Source organism: Peromyscus maniculatus, chromosome 1, assembly GCF_049852395.1.
Source record: "Peromyscus maniculatus bairdii isolate BWxNUB_F1_BW_parent chromosome 1, HU_Pman_BW_mat_3.1, whole genome shotgun sequence".
Taxonomy (NCBI): Eukaryota; Metazoa; Chordata; class Mammalia; order Rodentia; family Cricetidae; genus Peromyscus; species Peromyscus maniculatus.
Window position 1 is genome coordinate 134,464,986 of NC_134852.1, and position 22,425 is coordinate 134,487,410.

The following is a 22,425-nucleotide window of genomic DNA, read 5'->3' on the forward strand; positions in this document are numbered from 1 at the left end:
CTTGCTCACCTAGGCAAAGGTAGCAGCCCTGCTTGAGGAAGCAGGAGCCGTCCTACTTGCAATCCCTGCAAGACCTTGGATAAGTCGCTCAGCCTGTGTGGTACTTGCTTTTCCTGCTGGACTATGTGGAATTTTCATTCTAGAAGATTATCATAAAGATTAAATGGACTTAAAAAAATCTCTTGGAATAGCACCTGGCATGTACTAGGGTCCCAATAAATTTTAATACTGAACATTTTGGGTTTGGGTAAATTTTAGGTGTTGCCAGGAGCTTCCCAACTAAACAAGCTATGAATGCCCTGTTGCCAGAAACTGCACTTAGTCATATTGATCTCTGTATTCTAGGGCTTCGCAGAGTATTTAGCATACAGAGATCAATCAGAAATTGCTTAGTGCATGGATGCATAAATGTGTGAGAGGCGATGCACTGAGATGTCCATCCCACCCTATTGCCCCTCTCATCGTAGAGACACAGAACAACTCAGGGTAGAGAGACATAAGTGCGTCTCTGCATGTATGTTGGGGGAGGGACGAAACTAAGAAGATGACATCACAAATAATCCCTCAGCAGGAAAAGAAATGCGCGCTCATTCAGTTCAGACTCTGGCAAAATGCACTGTGATTTACTCCAGCAAATTACCTACTGTAAAATATTTACAGCTAATTCCCTCTACCTTCCAGGGAGGTGGTAGCAAAGGGAGGCAGGTTGTTTAGGCAGTAAATGCAGGATGCAATTTCCATTTCAGTGGCCCCACTTCTTGCAGCAACCTCAGGCGACAGCTTCATTTATATCTTCCACATACAGTCTTTTCCGCACGCGCATGAGTCTCGATTACAGGCAGTTGAGGTTTGTGTGGCAGGCATTATGCATTTATGAGCCAGAGAAAACATTTACTAGTGCTAGTAATTCATCTCGGGTGGAGGAGGAGAAGAGTGGGAGCAGGCAGGCACACACTGGCTCCTCACAGGGTACCAGTGACCTGAGGGCAGATGAGGAATTAGCACACAGATGGGCAAGAAAAGTCTTGTTTCTGTGAAAGTACCTGCCCCCCTCCCCCGCCCCGCATGGTCACAAAATTGGAGAGATGAGCAGAGAAGTGCCCCAGCACTCAGTCCTTGAACCCTTTTTCTTCCCTACATACCCCAGTGTAGTTCACCTGCAGATGTTGCCAATGACCAACTATTTCTACAGCTCACATGTTTCGACTCATATATTTTCTACTTCCCTGGCTTGTGGATGTCTATGAGGCATCTGAATATGTCTGGAATCTGCCTATGGTGCTTTTTCCAACCACTACTTCTCGCTGTGATCTCCTCGCCCCCCAACCTCTGCAGCCTTTTCCAGTGCAGCAGCTGAAATGGCCCTTTGGTACTGCTATTCAGATCTTAACATTTTGTTCTCGGCTTAAAAACTGCTGGGATTTCCCATAGTCCTCAGGAGAACATTCGGCACTGGACCATGCCTTTCTCATAGGGTCACCTACCACTCCCCACATCCTTGTTCTTTCCAGCCACACCCACCTCCTTCTACTTTGGAACCTTTGAACTATTTCCTCCACTTAAAACAGGCTTCTTGAGGTAGTTTGTTCAAGCTCTCTCTCTCTCTCTCTCTCTCTCTCTCTCTCTCTCTCTCTCTCTCTCTCTCTCTCTCTGTGTGTGTGTGTGTGTGTGTGTGTGTGTGTGTGTGTGTGTGTACTTCTGGGTTTCTAAAAACTTATAGTGGAAAGATAAAGATCAATAAATTAACTATTGTAACATTAAAACCTTTGACCACAAAAGACATGTAGCCGAAGTGATCCATGAAGCTGCAGACTGAGACAAGATACTTGTAATCTACGTGATGAAGAAAGAAGTAGCACCCAGAGTATAGAAAGAATTCCAACTAAACCAAAGAGTAAGCCAGTAGGCTAATGGAGGAAAGACTGGCCAATACAGTGTAAGGATTTACATTGTGACTATAGAGGAGACACGGGACACAGATGACCAACAAAACAACAGGTTTAATTTAATTTGGGGGCACTCAGATTTAGATAATAGTGCAAATCAAGTGACAATGAGGAAGATTCATATGGCTTCTGGACACAGATGGGGGAAATATGGCTTAAAACAGGCACTTTGAAAAACAAACTGGAGTTTTCTTGTCAGGGTAAAAATTTCAAGAGTTTGGGGAGTGTCCCATGTAAACTGCAGCCCTCAGTGTCAGAATGTATGAACAGGATTCTACAAAGCCACATTGTCAGCAAGAAATAATGTAGAGATGATTTGAGAGTCTCTTACCAGAAAGAATATATAAATAAAGAAATCCACACAATGGATTGCTCTGCAGCAGGAAAAGTATGTTAACTAAAGCCAAATGTAACAGGGAAAATAGGATTTACTGCTTGTTTACTTTTTTAAAAAGTTTATAGAAGACTAAATAGAGTATTATGTCATTTTTGCAAACAGCCACGCTAAACAGTGTGTTGTTTAAAGTACAACATATGATGAACACAGTTCAGCAGCTCAGTGTTTTTTCCTCAGGCAGCTCTCCAGCTGTGTCAGCTATCAGGCTCCCTAGTCTCTGGTGGGTGGATGGGTGGGTGGGAGGTATGACTGAGTCTGGCCATTTAGGAACCATGGAAATTATTCTAGACAGAGCATTTAGTGGCCAATATGATGCTCTTCAGAATGCCTACCCTTCCTTCTCCCTGCTCCCTCTCCTCTTCCACCTCCCTTACATTATACCTTGAAAGATACCAGATGGATGGAATGGCATTCTCAGTTTTCAGGATTGGCCATGGATGTGTGTGTGCGTGTGCGTGTGCGTGTGCGTGTGCGTGTGTGTGTGTGTGATAGTGATAGTAGTAGTAGTAGTAGTAGTAGTAGCAGCAGCAGCAGCAGGCCCTCCCATATTCAGGTTCTGTTTGGGAAAATGCATCTATAATAAACACATACAGGTTGTTGTATCCTGTCACTATTTCTGAAACAATACAGTATAACAATTTACGTGGCAGTTATATGTATTACAAGTAACCTAGAGATGATTTAAAGTGCATAGAAGGGCAGTTATTTGTAAATACTTCACCACTTTAGATAAGGCCCTTAAGCTCATGTAGGTCCCATAAAGAATCCCTTGTGGATAACTATACTACAATCCACAGACCCAGAGAGACTAGTTAACAAAGAGGGTTCGTGTGGGGTTCACCCAGCTCTCCCTGGGAAGAGGAAATAGAGATTTCATGAATGGACTGAGGGTGGGTAGGGATGGGAACATGAGTGATCTGGTTGGGAGGATAGAGGAGATGATTACTGAAAGATACTACTAGAAATGGAGGGCATTTTGAGGTTAGGTCAAAACCTGGTGCAAGGGAATCTCCTAAGAGTCTAGCTATAAGAATGACCCCAGCTTAGATTTTTAGCAATAGCTGATAAGCCTCAACTAGCCATTTCCTGTTACCAGAATGGTGCCTTAGCCCAATTGTCATCATAGAGGCGTCATCCAGCAACTGATGGAAACAGATGCAGAGATTCATAGCCAAACATTAGGCAGAGTTTGAGGAATCCTGTACAAGAGGAGAAGAAAGGATTGTAGGAGCCAGAGGGGTCAAGCACACCACAAGAAAATTCACAGAATCAACTAATCTGGGCTTATAGGGGCTCACAGAGACTGAACTGACAACCAGGGAGCTTGCATGGGACTGACCTAGTGCTTTGCATTTAGCTTACAGTTGTGTAGCTTGGTGCTCCTGTGGGATTCATAACAACAGGAACAGGGACTGTCTCCAACTCTTTCATTGGCTTTTGGGACCCTACTCCTCATGCTGGGTCACCTTACCAAAACTTAATACATGAGGAGGTGCTTAGTCTTACTGAAACTTGATATGCCATGTTTTTGTTGATATTCATGGGATATCCTAAACAGAAATGGAGGAGGAGTAGGTTGAGGGTAGTGTGGAGGGACTGGAAGGAGAGGAGGGAGGGGAAACTATGGCTGGGATGTTAAATAAATAAATAAATAAATTTATTTTAAAAAATCTCTTGTGAATACAGAGGGATGAATATATATGTATACATATACATATATGTGCATATTTACATATTCATATTCATATGAAGTGTGTGTGTGTGTGTGTGTGTGTGTGTGTGTGTGTGTGTGTGTGTGTGTGTGTGTGTGTGTTTTCACGGAAGATTATTGGGGAGGCTTTGGATCAAGCATGCTGTGAACAAGAGTTAGCTCAATCAATGGGCAGGAAGGGAAGGGAATTGCAGTACATTGGAGTGTTGCAATCATGTTACAAGCTTTGACAAAGTGTGATGTGTCTAGTAAAACATCAAGAAGTTCCAACAGTCCTGGATGCAGAGTATGGAGTGTGATCATTAGAACCCATGGATCTTGGTGGGGAACTGGACCTGAAGGGCTCATATTTATTCTTGCCACTAGACCATTCCTTTGAGTTTTGTGCCTTTCCTCTTCCTGCACAGTTGTACCAAATTACATTATTTCCCACATGCAATTATTTTCACATCAATATTTTTCAATGCCCAAAGCTCACATGAGTCTCCACCTGTTTCAGTCACTGCTGGGAGCACAGGTATCCCTGGCAAAGGCATGCTACAGCATCTGGAAAAAGCAGGGGGTTAATCTGGCCCGGGCATGCCAACTTCTCCTGTGAGTCGGTTTTGGCCCCTTTCCTACAGAAACTTACAGCCTCCGCAAGAAGACAAGGAAAGTCAAATGCAGTGTGATGGGAGGGTCAAGGGTGGGAGAGCCTGTTTACCAAGGCCTTAGGAGCCAGCACAGAGAAGCATGCTGCTGATGGAGAAACAGGACAGGAGTGAGTACTGAATGGTGGCTGTCAGCCAGCATTAGCAGAAACAAACAGGTTCAAAGTCATTACATCATTATGGGTCAGTGAAGAGACATGAATGTGAGGGGAGCACAATTTATCATAACACCTGTTAAACTTGCAGAACTGTCCAACCTCTGGCCTGTGGGCTGCATGTGTTAGAGCATCGCTGTGACTGTAGCCCAACCAGAAGCCATAACCTTAAAACCACACAGCCATGGACACCAAAGTTTTGACCATGGTGTCAAAAAGTTATAATATTGGTTTGTGGTTTGTTATACATATATATGTGTGTGTGTACATATATATATATATATACATATACATACATATATATATACATATACACATATATATACATATATATCTTTTTTTTTTTTTTTTTTTTTTTTTTTGGTTTTTTTCGAGACAGGGTTTCTCTGCGTAGTTTTGCGCCTTTCCTGGAGCTCACTTGGTAGCCCAGGCTGGCCTCGAACTCACAGCGATCCGCCTGCCTCTGCCTCCCGAGTGCTGGGATTAAAGGCGTGCGCCACCACCGCCCGGCTTATACATATATATCTTAATTGCACAGTTCTCAGGTATGAACTTCGAAATTGACAACTTCATGCTCCAGTGTCCAAAGGTTGGAAACTTCATAAAGCCTTTGATACAGAAGTCTCCATGGCCTGGTATTTCAACTTTCCTATAGCTACCCTAGAGAAATGCTAAAAAGCAAATACTTGCTTGACTTGTCATAATGGAAAACTGGTTAAAAGTAAAGGATCCTGTGCAAGGGAATGGCTAGATGCAGTGTGGTTTGTAAAATGTTACAATGTACCTTTCATTTAAAAATGATTGTGCACTGATTTGGAACAATCTCAAGAAGTATTATCGAATATAAACCTAAATTTTAGAGTGGTATGTAAAAAAAAAAGTCATGCTATTTGTATCACCATACCCTCATGCACACACCTCAAACAATTTAATGCATTTTATGTCGTTTTTTGTGCAGGCAGACACACACACACACACACACACACATATGCCAGGTTCAGTTTGCTTAGTGTTGCTCATGTGTATGTGTATTTAGGGCTAACTCTTTGGGGTTGAATAACCTACCAATGGTCTTGTTCTGAGGCAGATTGCTTCTTCCTCTCTCAGTAGTAATTATTTGCCTGTAGCTCTTTATTTAGGGATGGGGCCTTGTGAGATGTACCCCATCACTACATGTCACTTGGTTTTATCATTTTTAGGTCCTCAACAACCGTATTGTTGAGATTCCATGGGCCACTTCTCTGTCATACACAGAAAATGACCCAGCCTTCTGGCTCTTAAACTCTTTCCACCTCTTCTTCTGTGATGTTCACTGAACCTTTGGTGTAGGGGTGGGTGGTATTGTATATTTACCCTGTAGTATCTTGTAGTATAATATACAGAAGCTGGCAAGAGAGAAAAGCAATCAATAGTCCTACCCGGTTACTGCACCCATGAACCACAGCAATGACCAGAACAACAAGATACTCATGATGTGCAGTAGTGGCTCTTCTATCCTGAGGGCAACCAACAGCTGATTTATTAGATTTAAAGCCCACTCAATAGGAGGAATTCATGCCTGGATCTATAAGCCTATCCCTCTGCTCACAGCTGGCAAGGTCAAGTACCCTAGGGAGAGCCTAATACTGTCATTTCCCTAACCCAGTGTAATTCCTAACCACATGTTCAATACTTAGCTTTCTATCCACAGATAGATGTAGCTCTCACCCCTTATCAAACAGATGTCTTTCTGTAGCAGATGGAGGTCATGGTAGAGTTCTTCTGATGCACGTGGCACCTCGTGTGGGAGGGCAGAGACGACTCTCCAAGGAGGCCATGGTAACTGTATCCTGGATTCAGCCAGCCAGTTGGGCATAGCAGTGTCTATTTTCTTCCTCTGGAATCAGGGAAACATACTTTTCTATCTCAGAGAGCTTTACCCAAGTCTTCTAGAAAAGCATGCTCAACCATAGTGGCTGACGAAGGATGAGAGTGAGTGGGGCCAGCCCACCAAAGGCAAACTGCGTCAAGACTAAAGATGACACCCTACCTGGGGGATGTGCCTCTCTCCCCTGCCATCCCTGCCAGAGCAACAGTGAGAGCATATAGGCAGGAACATGGGTAGAGTGCAGTAGGTAGATGGCACCAAGGGGGTGGTTACTTCCCATGAAAACGTCCTTCCAAGACAGGTGGATGGGCTGTCACACTGACAGTGCAGTACTGCTGGCAGGCTGGGCTCTCATCCACACTGAGGAGGCAGAGGATTCTCAGGGACGTGTGCACCAGGAATTGGGACAACCAATGGCATTTTCAAGTATGTTTGCTATATAAGTTGTCTTTATTTCCCTTAAGGTAGGAATACACACTTTCTTTTTAAATAGATGTATTTAACCAAATAAGAAACAGACTTGAAGACAAGTGTTGAGTGACATCCAACTATGATGGGATGTGGTCGGAGACTGTGACATTGTCACTATTCTCAGTATATATTAAGCACCCAGTCATTTACTAGTTCCTCTGTGTCTATCCATTTATCAAGATATCCATAGAGTTGTGTGATATCTTTTATATTTAAGATAATTGACAAGGGTGGTGCATTTATATATTGTGGCTATGTGTTAGAATCCCCTGTGGTAAGATACCATCACAGACCTGTTTAATCAGAGTTGTCAGTAGTTAGAGCCAGGGACTTTAAATGGGCTGCCAGAGTTGAAATCACTTGCATGACAGTTGCAAGGAGTTGCTTCCAAATTTCAGAGGCAGGAGTGCTGGAGATGCAGACAGCAGGCCCTTAGTCACACATGAGCAGGCACATTCAGTTTGACTTTTCGTTAAGGAATCACGGCCAGTGAGGTGGTGGACACTCAGAAGGGAGGGTAAGCCCTGCACTGACTTCCTGTGTGCGTTCCCAGTCTTTAAGTTTACCCTTGACCTGCAACCCAACCTTCAGCATAGAATCTAGATCTGACCTTTCGTTAAAAATGCAGCATCAATTCTTCCTCCAGTGTGCTTTCCTAAAGGTCAGGAGGATGCTTCTGTATTAGCTATGAATCTCATTGTGTAGATCTCGCTATATCCTAACTATGCTTTGTCTGCCACCCTGGTGGGAGCTGAGAGTGTACCTCAGCATCTTTATCAGACAAAATTCTGTGTCCTCTGTCTTCTCATTACATAGTTGCAAAGAGATGAGAGTTTGCATACCACCGGGTCCAAGTTGTCATGGTTTCTCTTGTTTGGTTTCTAGGTCCTTTGAGGAGAGAGAGAGAGAGAGAGAGAGAGAGAGAGAGAGAGAGAGAGAGAGAGAGAGAGAGAGAGAGAGAGAGAGAGAATGTGATTGTGTCTATCAAGGAGTCACTCATTTATTATCCTTAATCATCTGTTCATTTATTAAACATTCATAATGTGTCGTGATTTATACTGGTAACAGAGATCAACAATGAACAAGATAGCATTCTGCTATTGTGTAGCTTAATTTCAGGTGGGGAAAGCATCAGCAGTCGTATGAACCAATGTTTAATTAGATAATTTCAGAACTTGACCAATAACACAAAGTGGGATGGAGAAATTAAACAGAACAATGAGACAAAACATGAATTGAGGCAGGTGCTGTTTTTAATCATCAAAGTGTTTTTAGAGACAACTTTTAAGTGATATATAAATGACACAGGAGCACAAAAGTCCAGACAGGTGCCATGAAATAGAACATTCTGTAATGAAGAAAATGTTCTGCATCCACGTCTCAAAACAGTAAGTAGCAAGTAGCTGGTTGTGCTACTGGGCAAATGAAATGTGGCTCATACAACTGAGAAATTGATTCTTTGATTGTAGCTAATTTAAGTTTAAATAGTTACACATGTCTAGAGGCTTCCATATTGGAAATCACAAGTCCAGACAGTTAATGGAAAAACGTGATCAAGAAAGAGATGACAGGCATGTACAGATCTAAGGAAGACCAGTCCAGATTAAGCAAAGAGCCAATACACTCTCGAGGCTGAAGCAGGAAGATTACCAGGAGTTTGGGCCTACCTTGGGCTTCATAATAAGGATTAGGTGAGTCAGAGATATGCAGTGAGAAGCTGTCACAAAACAAAGAAGGAAGGAAGGAGAAAAGAAGGGGAAAAGGAAAAAAAGAAAGAGAGGAAAGGAAGCATGCAAGGCGAGACCAGCTACCAGTTCCTCAACAATGGAGTTTGAGGTGTCTGGGGATAGAGAAGAGGCCAGTGCTGCTGCAACTTTGAAAAGTGGGATTTGAGGCTAAAGAAATGATCAGCAGTTGAGAATACTTGCTGCCCTTCCATATGATGAGAGCTAGGTTCCCAGCACCCAGGTCAGATAGACCATAACTGCCTGTAACTGCAGCCCCAGGGGATCTGTTACCTCTGGCCCCTGTGAGTACTGCAACTAAATGCACCCTTCACCCCACCACACACAATTAAAAATAAAATAAACCTTATTTAAAAAGAAAGAAAAATTGGACTTGAGGGTTAGAGACCACACCATAAAGGATCTTAAGGACCATAAGAAAGAGGTTAAAATTTTATTTTAACACAATAAGGAATATTTGAAAGGATTTAAGTACTAGAGTGATATACTACTAACTACCACTAACACATAGGGAGGTTTACCATGTGACTTTATAGATATTAACTGATTTGAAACTCTGGCAAAATCTGTTATTATTTTCAAATTGAAATTTGTGATAGAAAAATTAAGGATCCAAGAGTCAAATAATAAATGCTCCCCAGTCTACAAGTAGAACAGTTACAGAGAGTGAAACATGAGGCACCAGCATGTTTGGCAGTGCTGAGACTGGAACCCATGGCCCTGCACATGAAATCAAGCACTCTATCACTGGACCATGTCCCCAGCCCCAGAGGCCATGTTCCTAACCACTGTGTGACACTGCCTCCCAGCCAGTGCCAGCTTCTGAAAACTTACTCCTGCTCAATGTGGCTAGTGGCATTAATGGAGACATGAGACTGGGAGAAACAGGCTATCAGGAAGAGCAGAAAGGCTCAAATTTTGATGGGGTCGAGAAGTGACACCCAGAGGATGATGGGAGGAGGGAAGGAGTTCCAATAGGGTGTACTTTCAAAGCAAAGGCAGCAGAGAGACTTCCTGGATATTGGGGTGAGTGAGGAAAGGTAGTGTCGTGGTGGGACCATGTTTGGGGTAGAGCAGTTGAGTAGATGATGACTCTCTTTCCTGGACTCAGGTGGGGGTGGGCGGGACTTGAATGAATATGGGAGGGAAGGTTTTGTCGTGGGGGAATGCTGTTATTGGGGAGTAGGCTGGGCATGATTCTGTGCTTTAGTTTGAGCACAAACCCATTGTCTTTCCTCCTTCTTGCAGCTTCCTAACTGTCCTCTTGTTTTTATTCTGTTACCCAACAAATGTCTGTTGAAGAGCTGCCTGGTTCCAGGCACCATTCAAAGTTCTGGGAGCTCAGAACACAAAGGAGCCAAATTGCCTCCCTTCTTGGAGCTTTAAGACAGAACAATGATGTCCAAGGAAATGAGCGTGCAAGAAAATCATTTCAGGGAACAGTTTCTATGGCATGAACAAAAGGGGCTGATATGAAGAAGGGAGAGGTTCTCCTGGGTTGTTTGGGGTAGGAGACCTTGTTAAAAATGGGTAATATAATACAAATAGAAGATGGTATAAGTGATGGAGAGAGCAAGAGAGCACCTATGCATTCATTCGGATGTATGAATACTAGATGCTATAGAACTCTGCACAGCATAGTGCACGTGTTCATACATATCTCTCTAGGTTGCACTGGTTGCTTTCCTAGCTGTCATCTCTCCATCTGTTACATGATCAGATTGATTGGCTGAAAAATATGTTTAGTATTTCATGCACCTCAAGCTGTGAAAGTCAGGTCTAAATACAGACACAGTATGAGGCACTAATTAATTTATGATTGTATTTTACATCATTGATGCTAGAGCTCTTGATTTGGGGATGCAGCTTCTGAAGGAAACAGTTCAAGGACAGCAGAGAAGATTTTTGCAGAGGTACTCTGTAGGAGACTTTTCGCTGCTTCCCTGACTGCCGTGAGCCAGAGTGGGCTTGTGGGTTGCCTTCATCCTATGTCTCAGTTGTAACCAAACTCCAGAACTGGTGCAGAGTTATGGGCAAAACACGCCTGTCCTTCGCAGCAGCATTCACACCTGTCACTCATCTAGACAGGTACCTACATCTTGCTGAAATATTTTACAAGCTTCCATAGCCAGGCATGACTGACCCCAGCAACACTTTCATAGGTAAAACATCAAATGCTTTCAGCGAACATTGACCGTCTCACTGACCACATACTTTAGACTACACAGAAGAAACATAGACAAGTTATTTAGAAAAAAAAAAAACCCAAGTTCATTTTAAAGATGCAAAGAGGCGGAAAACAAATGACCTCACCATTAGGGTGAGTCTTAACGTGTCATTCTCGGAGAGCACACGATGAAGAAATCGGATTCCTATGGAGAAGCAACAATAACGATCTGTACCTGCAGTTAGCAGCCACTTCCTATAGGTGTGCTGAAAAGTGCATCCTAACTGTACAAAGCATGTTCTGGGTGTTCTTGCTGTCCACCCTCATTTTATTTGACGAGGAAACTGAGATTTTAGGCTTTTTCCAAAGTCTTTTACACATCAATGGCAGAGCCAGAGTCTTAGGCAACAAAATCAGCATGGGGGATATTGTCCAAGTAGAGAGAAGATGGTGCTTGTTAGGGCCATGTGGCTACCCATGGCTAGCCAGTGGAACCTTCATAGGTAATTGCCCTGATTGGAATGGATACATCGCAGTCATCTGTCAGATTATCATGCTTCAACACATACATATAAAAATTGCCACAGTAATGATTAACTTAAAGAGCATATGGGGCCACAAAGGCTGGTGAACTTAGTCAGACTTTAGTCACTGGCAAATACCTGACATCTAAGCAGTGGGAAAATCACCTAGGAGCAGTGGCTGTGTATATATCTATATCTATATCTATATCTATATCTATATCTATATCTATATCTATATCTATATCTCTATATATCTATATCTATATCTATATCTATATCTATATATCTATCTATATCATATATATATATATATATATATATATATATATATATATATATATATATATATATATATATAGTAATCCCAGCACTCAGGAGGCTGAGACAGGAGATTCAGAACCTTGAGACCAACCAGGGGTACATGTGAGACCCTGTTTCAAAACCCAAGAACAAGAACAAAAAGAAAGAAAAGCCAATTTATTTCAACTCATGGTTTCAGAGGTTTTGGTGTAGAATGGTAGGGACAGCATGTAAAAGCACAGTGCTCAGGCCATGGTGGTCAGGAAGTGGGGCCTAAGAATGTCTGAATGAGCAGGTTTCCTCTTTTTGCCATTTTTTTTGCTTATTTTTGAGATTGTAATTTAAATACAACATTTCCTCCTCCCCTCCTCTCCCTTCCCCTCCCCTCCCCTCCCTTCTCCTCCCCTTCCTTCCCCTTCCTTCTTTCCCTTTCCTTCCCTTCCTTTCCCTTCCCTTCCTTCAAACTCTCCCATGTGCCCCTCTCTGTTCTCCTTCAAGTTCACTTCTTTCTTCATCAATTGTTTTATATATATATATATATATATATATATATATATATATATATATTCCTAAATATAAGCTGTTACGTACATGTAATGTTACTTGTATGTTCCAGGGATGACCATTTGGTACTGGACAACCAGTTGGTATTTTTTTCCAGGGATGGCCATCTCTCTCATTCCCAGTTTTCCTCAGTTGCCTATAGTTTTTCATATAGGATTGAGGCCTCATGAGCTTTACCCCATCCACTTTGGCATGGTTATTGTTGTCTGTATTCAGCTCATGTTTAGGCAGTCATGTTGGTGAGAATTTATTGGTGTACCTTCTAATATTTCTAGAAGACATAATTTCACAGTGAACTTCCTGATCCTCTGGCTCTTACAGTCTTCCCTGTGCCCCGCTTCAGAAATGTTCCCTGAGCTTTATGTGTGGAGATGTTTTACATACTGGGACTACACTCCACAACTCTACATTTTGATTGGTGGTGGTTTTCTGTAGTGGTCTCCATCTATTACAAAGAGAAGTTTCTTTGATGAGGGGTGAAGACCACACTTACCTGTGGGTATAAGGACAAATGTCTTTTGGTTGTAGTTAGGGATTATGCTGGTTTGATAAAGTAGTGGTTCTAGATTCTTCTCCAATAATTATGACTTCACTAGCACCAGAGCCAGCCATGGTCTCCCTTTTATTGAGCGGTCCAACTGGAGAGCAGTTGGTTACCACCCACCAAGGTATGTGTCACTACTGTACCCATAGGATTGTTGTGCCATGATAGTCATTGACGTGGTTCATGGGTGTCATTACTGGGTAACACTGTCGGTTGCCTTCTGCCTTTGAAAACTTGCATGGCACCTCTGGTACCATGAATGCTAGTCCTCTTGGAGGGCCTGTTCAGGTCAGTTCCAGTTCAGGGGCCTCTGGGCCATATTTTTGAAGTATATGGTGTCTTTACCAGTAGAGATTTACCATTCACCTCTGGAGGGTAACCAAGGGCAACAGCAATAGGCTGTATGTTTCAGGAGTCTGTTAGAAAGCCCTGCCCAACAACTCAAATGAGAGCTTCTCATGTCTAGTTCTTTCTGCCATTATTAGTTCCTTCTGCCTATGGGATGATGCTCACAGCATTCAGAGCATGTTGTCCATCTCAGTTAATCATCTCTAAAAACATTCTTTAAAAAAACATCCAGAAACAGGCTTCACTAATTTCCTAGGCATCATTTCATCTAATCAAGTTGACAAACAAAACAAAACATTATTCAGGAGGAGTAAAGCAAATGTAGACAAAGAAAAGGCAAGGCTTGAAGGAAAGCCTGGCATATTGGCAGTTGCCATCAAAAACAGCCATACCTTCCTTCCCTCCAAAGCTGAGGTTTGTTGATGGCCCACACAGCTTGAGGGGGTAGGGCTTAGACATTCATCGGGGTGATGGGTAGGCTCAGGAAGAGGCATCAGGGCTTGGAACATAAGCAGGATGGAGGTGAGAAGCAAGGAGGGAGGGCTGGCAGCATCTCGGAGGCAGTGACAGGCTGACACAGAGCTGAGGCGGAAGCAGAAGGTGAGATGGAGAGACCTGCAGCCCATCCTGCCACTGTCTGTTAACTGTGAGCACAGCACAAAGGACCTGCACAGATGCTGGCACCTCTGTAATCAACGTTTAATTGTTGCACCTGCCCTTTGAAATTCTGATCCTGTGGCAAGGAAACAGAATAAGATCGCAAATAGAGAATCCCTCTTTCAATGTACATAAACAAAATATTAGACAAATAATGTTCCAGATGGGATCCCCAGCCAGGGGCAGCTGACATGTGTTCCACCATCTAATTAATACAAAATTATAGAACATCTTGTCTTATGACATCTAGGTAGGAAGATCTGGTCACAAAAAACCACAGTGGTTCTCAACCTGTGGGTCATGACACCTTTAGAGGGGGTCAATTGACCCTTTCATAGAAGTCACATATCAGATATTCTGCATATCAGATATTTACATTACAATTCATAACAGTAGCAAAATTACAGTTATGAAGTGGCAATAAAATGATTTTTATGGTTGGCCAGGGTGGGATCACTACAACATGAAGGACTGCATTAAAGGGTCACAGCATTAGGAAGGTTGAGAACCACTGGGCTAGAGGAAAAATTATGTAGTGAAGACACCGAGGTTGTAGGCATTTACATTTTGAAACCATGTTTTTCTACCTGTAAATTTCTGAAATACTGCAAGTACAGCCCCACAAACACCAAACAGTGCGTACAAGTTAATCAATAAAATGTCTCATATAAACACACATGCACAAAAGGGCAACTTTTCAAAGATAAAGATTCAGTCATGACTCATTTACAAATGCGTTTTAAAGGACTGTGGAATTCCTAGAGCTTTCCATGCATACGAGCCATCTGACTAGGATGCCGTTGAGAAGTCAGCACCTGCTCTATGACTGTCTGTTGATGTTAAAGAAAAGCATCACACCGAGAAAGACCAGGGGACAGAAAACACGCGCAATGCTCACTGTTTGTGCAGCATGAAGCATGGGCCCTGGATGGTGCCTAAGCCCCACCTAGTAGAGGGGATTCCAGATACTTAGGATACAAGCATGGCAAAGAGAAGAGTTTCTGGTGCTGCCCTCATATGCATGCCACATTGATGTGTTTGCTGATGAGACTGGGTTGCATTTTCTCAAATGGGGTTCCCACTTTTCAAGTGACTCTAGCCTGTATCAAGTTGACACGAAAAACTATGAAACAACATGTTACATACAGAAAGGCAGCCAGCCATATATGACCAATGCCAATATGAAGAAGCCAAATGCCTTCATCTGCCCACAGTCTTCATTCTTTACCAGCAAAGATGTGACTACAGCCCAAGTTCAAGCACCCACAAGCATCCTTAATTTCTCTGACTCTTTGTCATTCTGACCCCTATCCTCAGCATAACCCATAATTGCATACCCAGGCTCTGAGCACTAAGTAGTTTATTGTGTACTGGATGTTTAGTTTCTGGTGATAGTGAACAACACTACCTTGTGTAAAACAGATAAATTAATCCTTGAACTTCAAAAAAGATAATTATAGTCTAATTCAAATTGTCCTTGCATTGAAATCTATAGCTCTAGTTTATACAGGAATCCCCAATCGGTCATTGTGAAGAGCTAGAGAGGAGGAATCAGCTCTCATGTGGTCATATGGGATCTGGCTCTACTGGTGTACCCACCTTGTCTAAGCCACACTTAGCCAGGGGTTATCAAGGACTCAGAACTGGTACCACACAGCTAACATTCCTCTATATAGCATGGCATTTAGCAGTCCATATATTTACCATTCCAAGATGGAGCTTCTAGAATTCTTTAGATTGTCTTAATTGGTTGACAGCACTCATAAAAATAACATACTTACACAGTCTTTATGTGGTGTCTGCCAATAGAGGCAGCTGCTCTGATTGGAACAGAGTTTGAGTCTGTGCCTCCCAGGTTCATGGTTTGAAATTTAGTTGAGACCTTAAGAGGATAGGAACTTAATTTGTTCATGAGGTTTAGAGGTAGAGCCTTTGAACATTGATTAGGATTGGAAAAGATCACCATCGTGAAACTCCAATTCTTGAATACTGGTAGTTTTATAAAAGAAAGCAACCAGAGGACATCTGTCCAGAAGTGTTCCCTCTAATGATGTGTTTGTGTTACCTTCAACTTGCTGTAACAAAATACCAGAAAACACTATAAGAGAAGAATGGTTGGTTTGGGCTCACAGTTTCAGCAACTTTCAGCTCACCATGGCAGGGAAGGTGGGAACTGGGTTTTCCTGGTGGTGGCAACATGTGCTGGAAGCGCTCACGTCATTGGGATCAGGAAGCTGAAAGTGGGAGTGGACATAGTGATGAACTTTCGAGACCATCCCTAAGGATCTACTGCTACCAACTGTGCCTGGCCTCCTAAAAGCAACTTAGGAAACCAAAACAGTGACAAAAGCTGGGGACAAAAATTCAAAACATGAGCCTGCAGAGGACATTTCAGAATCAAGGCACAACAGATAACTTGTGCTGTGTTTGGATTTCAACAGCAAGAAAGCCACCACCAGTTGCTAGCTCTCAGAGCTCTACCTGCAGAACTATTACCAAAACCAACTTTTTTTTTTTTTTTTTTTTTTTTGGTTTTTCGAGACAGGGTTTCTCTGTGTAGCTTTGCGCCTTTCCTGGAGCTCACTTGGTAGCCCAGGCTGGCCTCGAACTCACAGAGATCCACCCGGCTCTGCCTCCCGAGTGCTGGGATTAAAGGCGTGCGCCACCACCACCCGGCAGCCAACTTTTGTTCTTTATAAGTTTCTCAGCCTCAGGTAGATGAACATGGCTCAATACACAGGAATTGACTCCATTCAAAAACAACTATATGAGGTGCACATGATCACCATTAGTTTATAGCTGAGAAAATTCTAGGCAAGGAGAGGCTAAGAAGTTTGTCCAACATCATACCTCTAATGAAAGGCACAGACCATATTCAAATCTAGGAATTTTTATAAGACCAATGGATCACAAGGAATGATTGGGACTTCCAGAAGACATTTGGCAATATCTATGAGCACATGTGATTAGCATGTCTGTAGGGGCCTATGACCACCTAAAAGATGCCACCTAACATTGTACACAGTACTTATTATGAAATTCAGGATAGACCCAGATTTTGACACACAGGTTGCTCAATGGCAGTCTTTCTGGGACCCATTATCCTTATAGTTCATAAAGCACTGCAATTCTTATCTTCCTTGGAGGTAAACATTATCCCATCCTTGGGAATACAGACAGGCTGCCCTTCTTGGTGATGGGGATATATGGAAGTGATATTGATGAGGCAAGACTAGGGATGAATTCCCACTTTTTTCCAGGTAGTTCTTTGAAGGCAAAACCAAGCCCCAAAGCAAACCAATTCAATGAGAATTATAATCCTTACAGTCCTGAAAGATCTCTACTAACTTGGCACAAATTTCAAAGCAGAAAACATGTTCAAGACTTGAGTTTACTATTTTTGCCTAAATTGTGATTGTGTGACATTTAGACCCAAAGTGTTTAGTGTTTTCCTTATTGTTTAATGATCCTTCTTTGATATTGTGTGACCCACCTTCTATTCTTTTTTTTTTTTTTTTTTTTTTGGTTTTTTTTCGAGACAGGGTTTCTCTGCGTAGTTTTGTGCCTTTCCTGGAGCTCACTTGGTAGCCCAGGCTGGCCTCGAACTCACAGCGATCCGCCTGGCTCTGCCTCCCGAGTGCTGGGATTAAAGGCGTGCGCCACCACCGCCCGGCTATTCTTTTATTTCTCTTTCTTCTTCTTCTTCTTCTTCTTCTTCTTCTTCTTCTTCTTCTTCTTCTTCTTCTTCTTCTTCTTCTTCTTCTTCTTCTTCTTCTCCTTCTTCTCCTTTTTTCCTTCTCCTCCTTCTCCTTCTCCTCCTCCTCCTTCCTCTCCTCCCCCTCCTCCTTCTTCTTCCTCTTCCTCCTCCTCCTTCTCCTCCTCTATTTATCATAATCTCCATCATTTCCACTCATCTGCCCACACCTTTCTGCCTCCTTCTCCCTGTGTAGGGATATGGCAATGTAGGCAAGTTGCACCAACAGAGAGATCTCACTGGAGCCACAGAAATTGTCTGTCCCAGCCTCCTCTCTAAGAACTTATAGTGTCTTGAATGTCAGGGACCACACATGCTTTTACATCAACAAGCACTTAACATTTTGTATATAATAATCACCAGTAAATACTCAGTTGAATTAACAAATAGTTACCTTGAAACACAGCCCTTTATATGCACAGGAAGTTCAGGTCCAAGGAAGAAACATTCATGTCCTAAATTCATTCAGCAAATTAACCGTTATGTCAGAACTGTAGCCCAGAACCTTCTTTTGCTTCTAGCCTAGAGCAGTGTGATCCCGGAATATACAGCTTTCTTCAGTCCTCTGTATATGAATGCAGTTTTTGAATGGATTGCACTTCTTTTTTTCCACAAACACGGGTTTGAAAACCACAATGAAATTCACAACATACCTGCAAAGGTGTGGCCCATGAGTCATTGAGCAAGATTCATTTTTCTTCTCAGAAACTTGACTTCCACTGTCTCTATAAAGAGTTCAGTGACTCATAGGAGCCTGTAGGGTTGAACCAGGGTAATGTGACACAGGTGTTACACTGACTTTTAAGTGTATTTCTTCCCTTGGTGCAGAGGAGCTGGCCCCACCACCTGCCCTTGCTTTGACCACCATTTTTGTGGGTTATAGTTCATCAGGAGGGCTCAGAAAGTATTGCTAATTTATGCACCACTTATTCCACTAGATAATGCATTTGGGAAAGTGTAAGGTGCCCACACACCTGCAATTCAGGCAAGCTAAAGGCAAGCTCTGCACTGACCCTGCCAGGGAGAATGGGCACTTTATATCTCGTATGGTTGATTGCTTTCTCCCTCAGTGTTCATGATGGTGTCCATTCAGTTCAGCTGAGGAGGCCCTGGAGAGAGATATTGCAAATTGAATGATGTAGCTTGATCTGGCAAGAATTTCTAGGGATTCTGGCCTGGGTTCTGTGATTCCCAGTGGTAAGCTGCCTTCGCTGTTCATGTAATGAGACTGATTTTAAGATTCCACTTTGCCACCTACTAGCAGAGTGACTTTGGGACAGACACCTTTCTAAGCCCGTGTAATTTGGCACTTGTCAAGAAATAACCAAGAAGCCAGGCAATGATATTAGATAAAACATAAGATTGAATTTGGCTTCTACCTCTTGACTGTGAACAAACTAATCAGTTCCATTGGGCTTCAGTTTTTTGATCTCCAAAGATATTATGATGGTATAAAATTCAAAAGCTTTAAAAAATTAGCAGCAAATGTATTGAGAACCCATGTGAGTCACTCTCTAGATACTAATTCATTTAATTCTACCCCCTGTGAAAAGGAGATTATTCGTGTGATGCTTGCTCTCCAGACAATGGGAATGAGACATTGCAGGTACTCCTTGACTTACAGTGGGAATGCACTCAATGAATTCATCATATGTTTAATGTATTAGAAGATGACAGATAGGATCTCATGTCTTCCAAGCTGGCCTCAAACTTGCTAGGTAGTTGCCAGGCTGTGGTGGTGCATGCCTTTAATCCCAGCAATTGGGAGACAGAGCCAGGCAGATCTCTGTGAGTTCAAGGCCAGACTGGGCTACAGAGTGAGTTCTAGGAAAGGCACAAAGCTACACAGAGAAACCCTGTCTCGAAACACACACACACACACACACACACACACACACACACACACACACACAAAGAGAGAAAGAGAGAGAGAGAGAGAGAGAGAGAGAGAGAGAGAGAGAGAGAGAGAGAGAGAGATCTTGCTGCGTAGCTAGAAATGATCTTGGACTTCTGATCCTTTTGCCAAGTGCTGGAATTACAGCTGTGCCCAACCATACCCAGTTTGTACAGTTACTAGTAACCAAACTGTGAGCTAGGCAAGTGCCCTACCAACTGTTCAGATAGGCTGTGGGGTGTTGGCTGTCCACCCTCATGATCATATGATTGAACAGAAACTGTCATTTGGCATCAAGGGAAAAATAGTACAGGTGGCACAGTGAGATGCCTGCAGTCACAGCTACTTGGAGGCTGAATCAACATAGTGTGACCCTGTGTCAATCAAACCAGAGTTGGGGTGGAGTCATATTACATATGTTAGCCCAGGATTAGGTCGAAATTCAAGGCATAGTTTCTACTGAATGTGAACCACTTTTGCAGTATCATAGTTGAAAATTTGAAAGTTACATATCTGTACTAGTGCTAGGTATGTGTACAAGATCAGACAGCTAATAAACTAGTGCAAACTTAGCAAGCAGAGCTCCAGCTTTTGTGCTTGTGACCACACAGGAGAGTCTTGTGTTTGAAAGTGCTTAGTGAAGTCAGTCTCCCCTCACACATGAAGCGAAGTGTGGAGTGGGTAAGCCTTCTGTAAATAACGGTACTTGAGGTGCTATGGCAACGATTGTCATGGTCTCCCCAGAGGCCCTGGACTCTGCCACCTGGAATTGCATAGGCCCGTGCTTAGCAAAGTGCCCACACCAATGGGAGGCAGTGGGGGTTGGGAGGAGAGTTTGTGCTTTGAGAGCAGCTGACGGCTTGGGCGGAGTGATTCTCACTTCGGGACTGTGTTGATGCTGATGCCACGGCTGCTCTGAGCACCCAAGATACTGTTAACGAGCTCTTCCAAGCCCAGATGCGGTGTTTTCTCACCATATGGTGCACGGTGAAGTACATGGTCTTTCAGGCAGGGGTGGTATGATGAAAGCACGCTGACCCCCATACATGGAAAACCTGGTTTAAGGAGCATGTGGTCCAGTTTCTCTCAGTTCCCCACCCCAAGAGACCATGTACTCATTTGCGCATCACTCCCATAATAATTCAGTGACCACAGACAGCCATCGAGCATTACATGGTAGCATTTGCCATGTTAAGCACGAAGAACACAGGTGAGTAAAGCATCGCCCTGTATCCTCAAGAACTGAGACTAGCAATGCAGAGCATGGAAACCAACTCCATTATGTTTGTTTGCTTACATATTTGTTTGTTTTTGCAATGCAAGAGAACAAATTCAGGGTTTTGTGCCTTGTACATGCTAGGCCAGCTCTCTACCACTGAGATTCACCCCACTCTTCCTTAGGTCTTTATTGTAAACTCAGTAATGCAAGAATTCTGGGGGCTAAGATAAGTAAGGGGCTGTGATATGGTGGGGCAATATTTAGCATGGGGGAGGTTCCGAATTCCCTGATTTCAATCTCCAGCTCTATACCAAAACTATAATACAGTACAATGAAATAAAAAAGAGTTTGTGAAAAATCTTTGAGAATACTAACTTTTTTGACACAATAAGCATTTAAGTATTTTCCTGTTGCGGAATTCATTGCACAGACAAAGAACAGGTCTCACTGTCTGCTGGTGACTAACAGAAAATTGACATTGCTTTCTTACTTCCTGGCAGATAGACTATGCTCAGAGAATGTGAATGTCCACTTTCAACCCAGGTCTGTCCCCTGGATCTCAGACTCCCAAGCGCAGATAAGTTGCTGGCTCCACTTGCGGCTGGAACCCAATGTTCCAAATTCAAAAGCAGACTGCTGTCTTCCATGCCGCAGCTGCTTATTTTACAGTGTTCTCATTGCTAGGCCATCAGTCCATCATGCTGCTGCCAGGATGCTGCTGCAGTGGTCTCTGACACCTCTCTTTTCCTTAAGCTCGGTCCACCCACCAGTAGGGGTTATTGGTGCATATTCATGGGGACTGTTACCACTTCTAACCCACAGTCCTGGCATTGCTTCTGAGCATGCTGCCTTTGACACTTACACTCTCTTCTCTGGTCTCAGCAAAGCAGCCAGGAAAGGCAATTAAGTGTAAATCATGCTTTAGCTTCCTATTCAATGCTCTTCAATGGATTCTTGTAATACACAGAAGAATCCTTATGCCCTCCCTGCATCGGCTGGGCCCTCCAGGATTTGGTCCCCACCCATCTTTCCTGACCTTATTTTCTAACTCTCTTACCTTGTCTAACTCCCTCCAGCATCCCTGGCCTTTCTCCTGTTCCTCACACACACCACGATGTGAGAACATGGGCGTATTGAAATGTCAGACCCAGCTGAGAAGAACTTAATTAAAAACTAAAAAATTGAGGGTGAAAAGCTTCAAGAAGGTGGGAAGGATAAGACTAGGAGGAAGTTTATCATATCCAGTAGAAGAAATGCCTTCTCCAATCTCTCTTTCTCTCTCTCTCCCTCCCTCCCTCTCTCCCTCCCTCCCTCTCTCTCTCTCTCCCTCCCTCTCTCTCTCTCTCCCTCCCTCCCTCTCTCTCTCCCTCTCTCCTCTCTATGTTTTTGTCTCTCTGTCTATCTCTCTCTGTCTCTGTCTCTCTCTGTCTCTCTGACTCTGTCTCTCTCTGTGTGTCTCTGTCTCTCTCTGTGTCTCTCTATCTCTCTCTCTCTCTCTCTCTCTCTCTCTCT

The 22,425-nt window shown here is 43.1% G+C and overlaps 1 protein-coding gene across 1 annotated transcript in view; it reads left to right on the forward strand.

The window, feature by feature from the left end:
• Positions 1–22,425, forward strand: part of Hs3st4 (heparan sulfate-glucosamine 3-sulfotransferase 4) — a 413,720-nt gene that overhangs the window by 385,702 nt on the left and 5,593 nt on the right. The window lies entirely within an intron of this gene.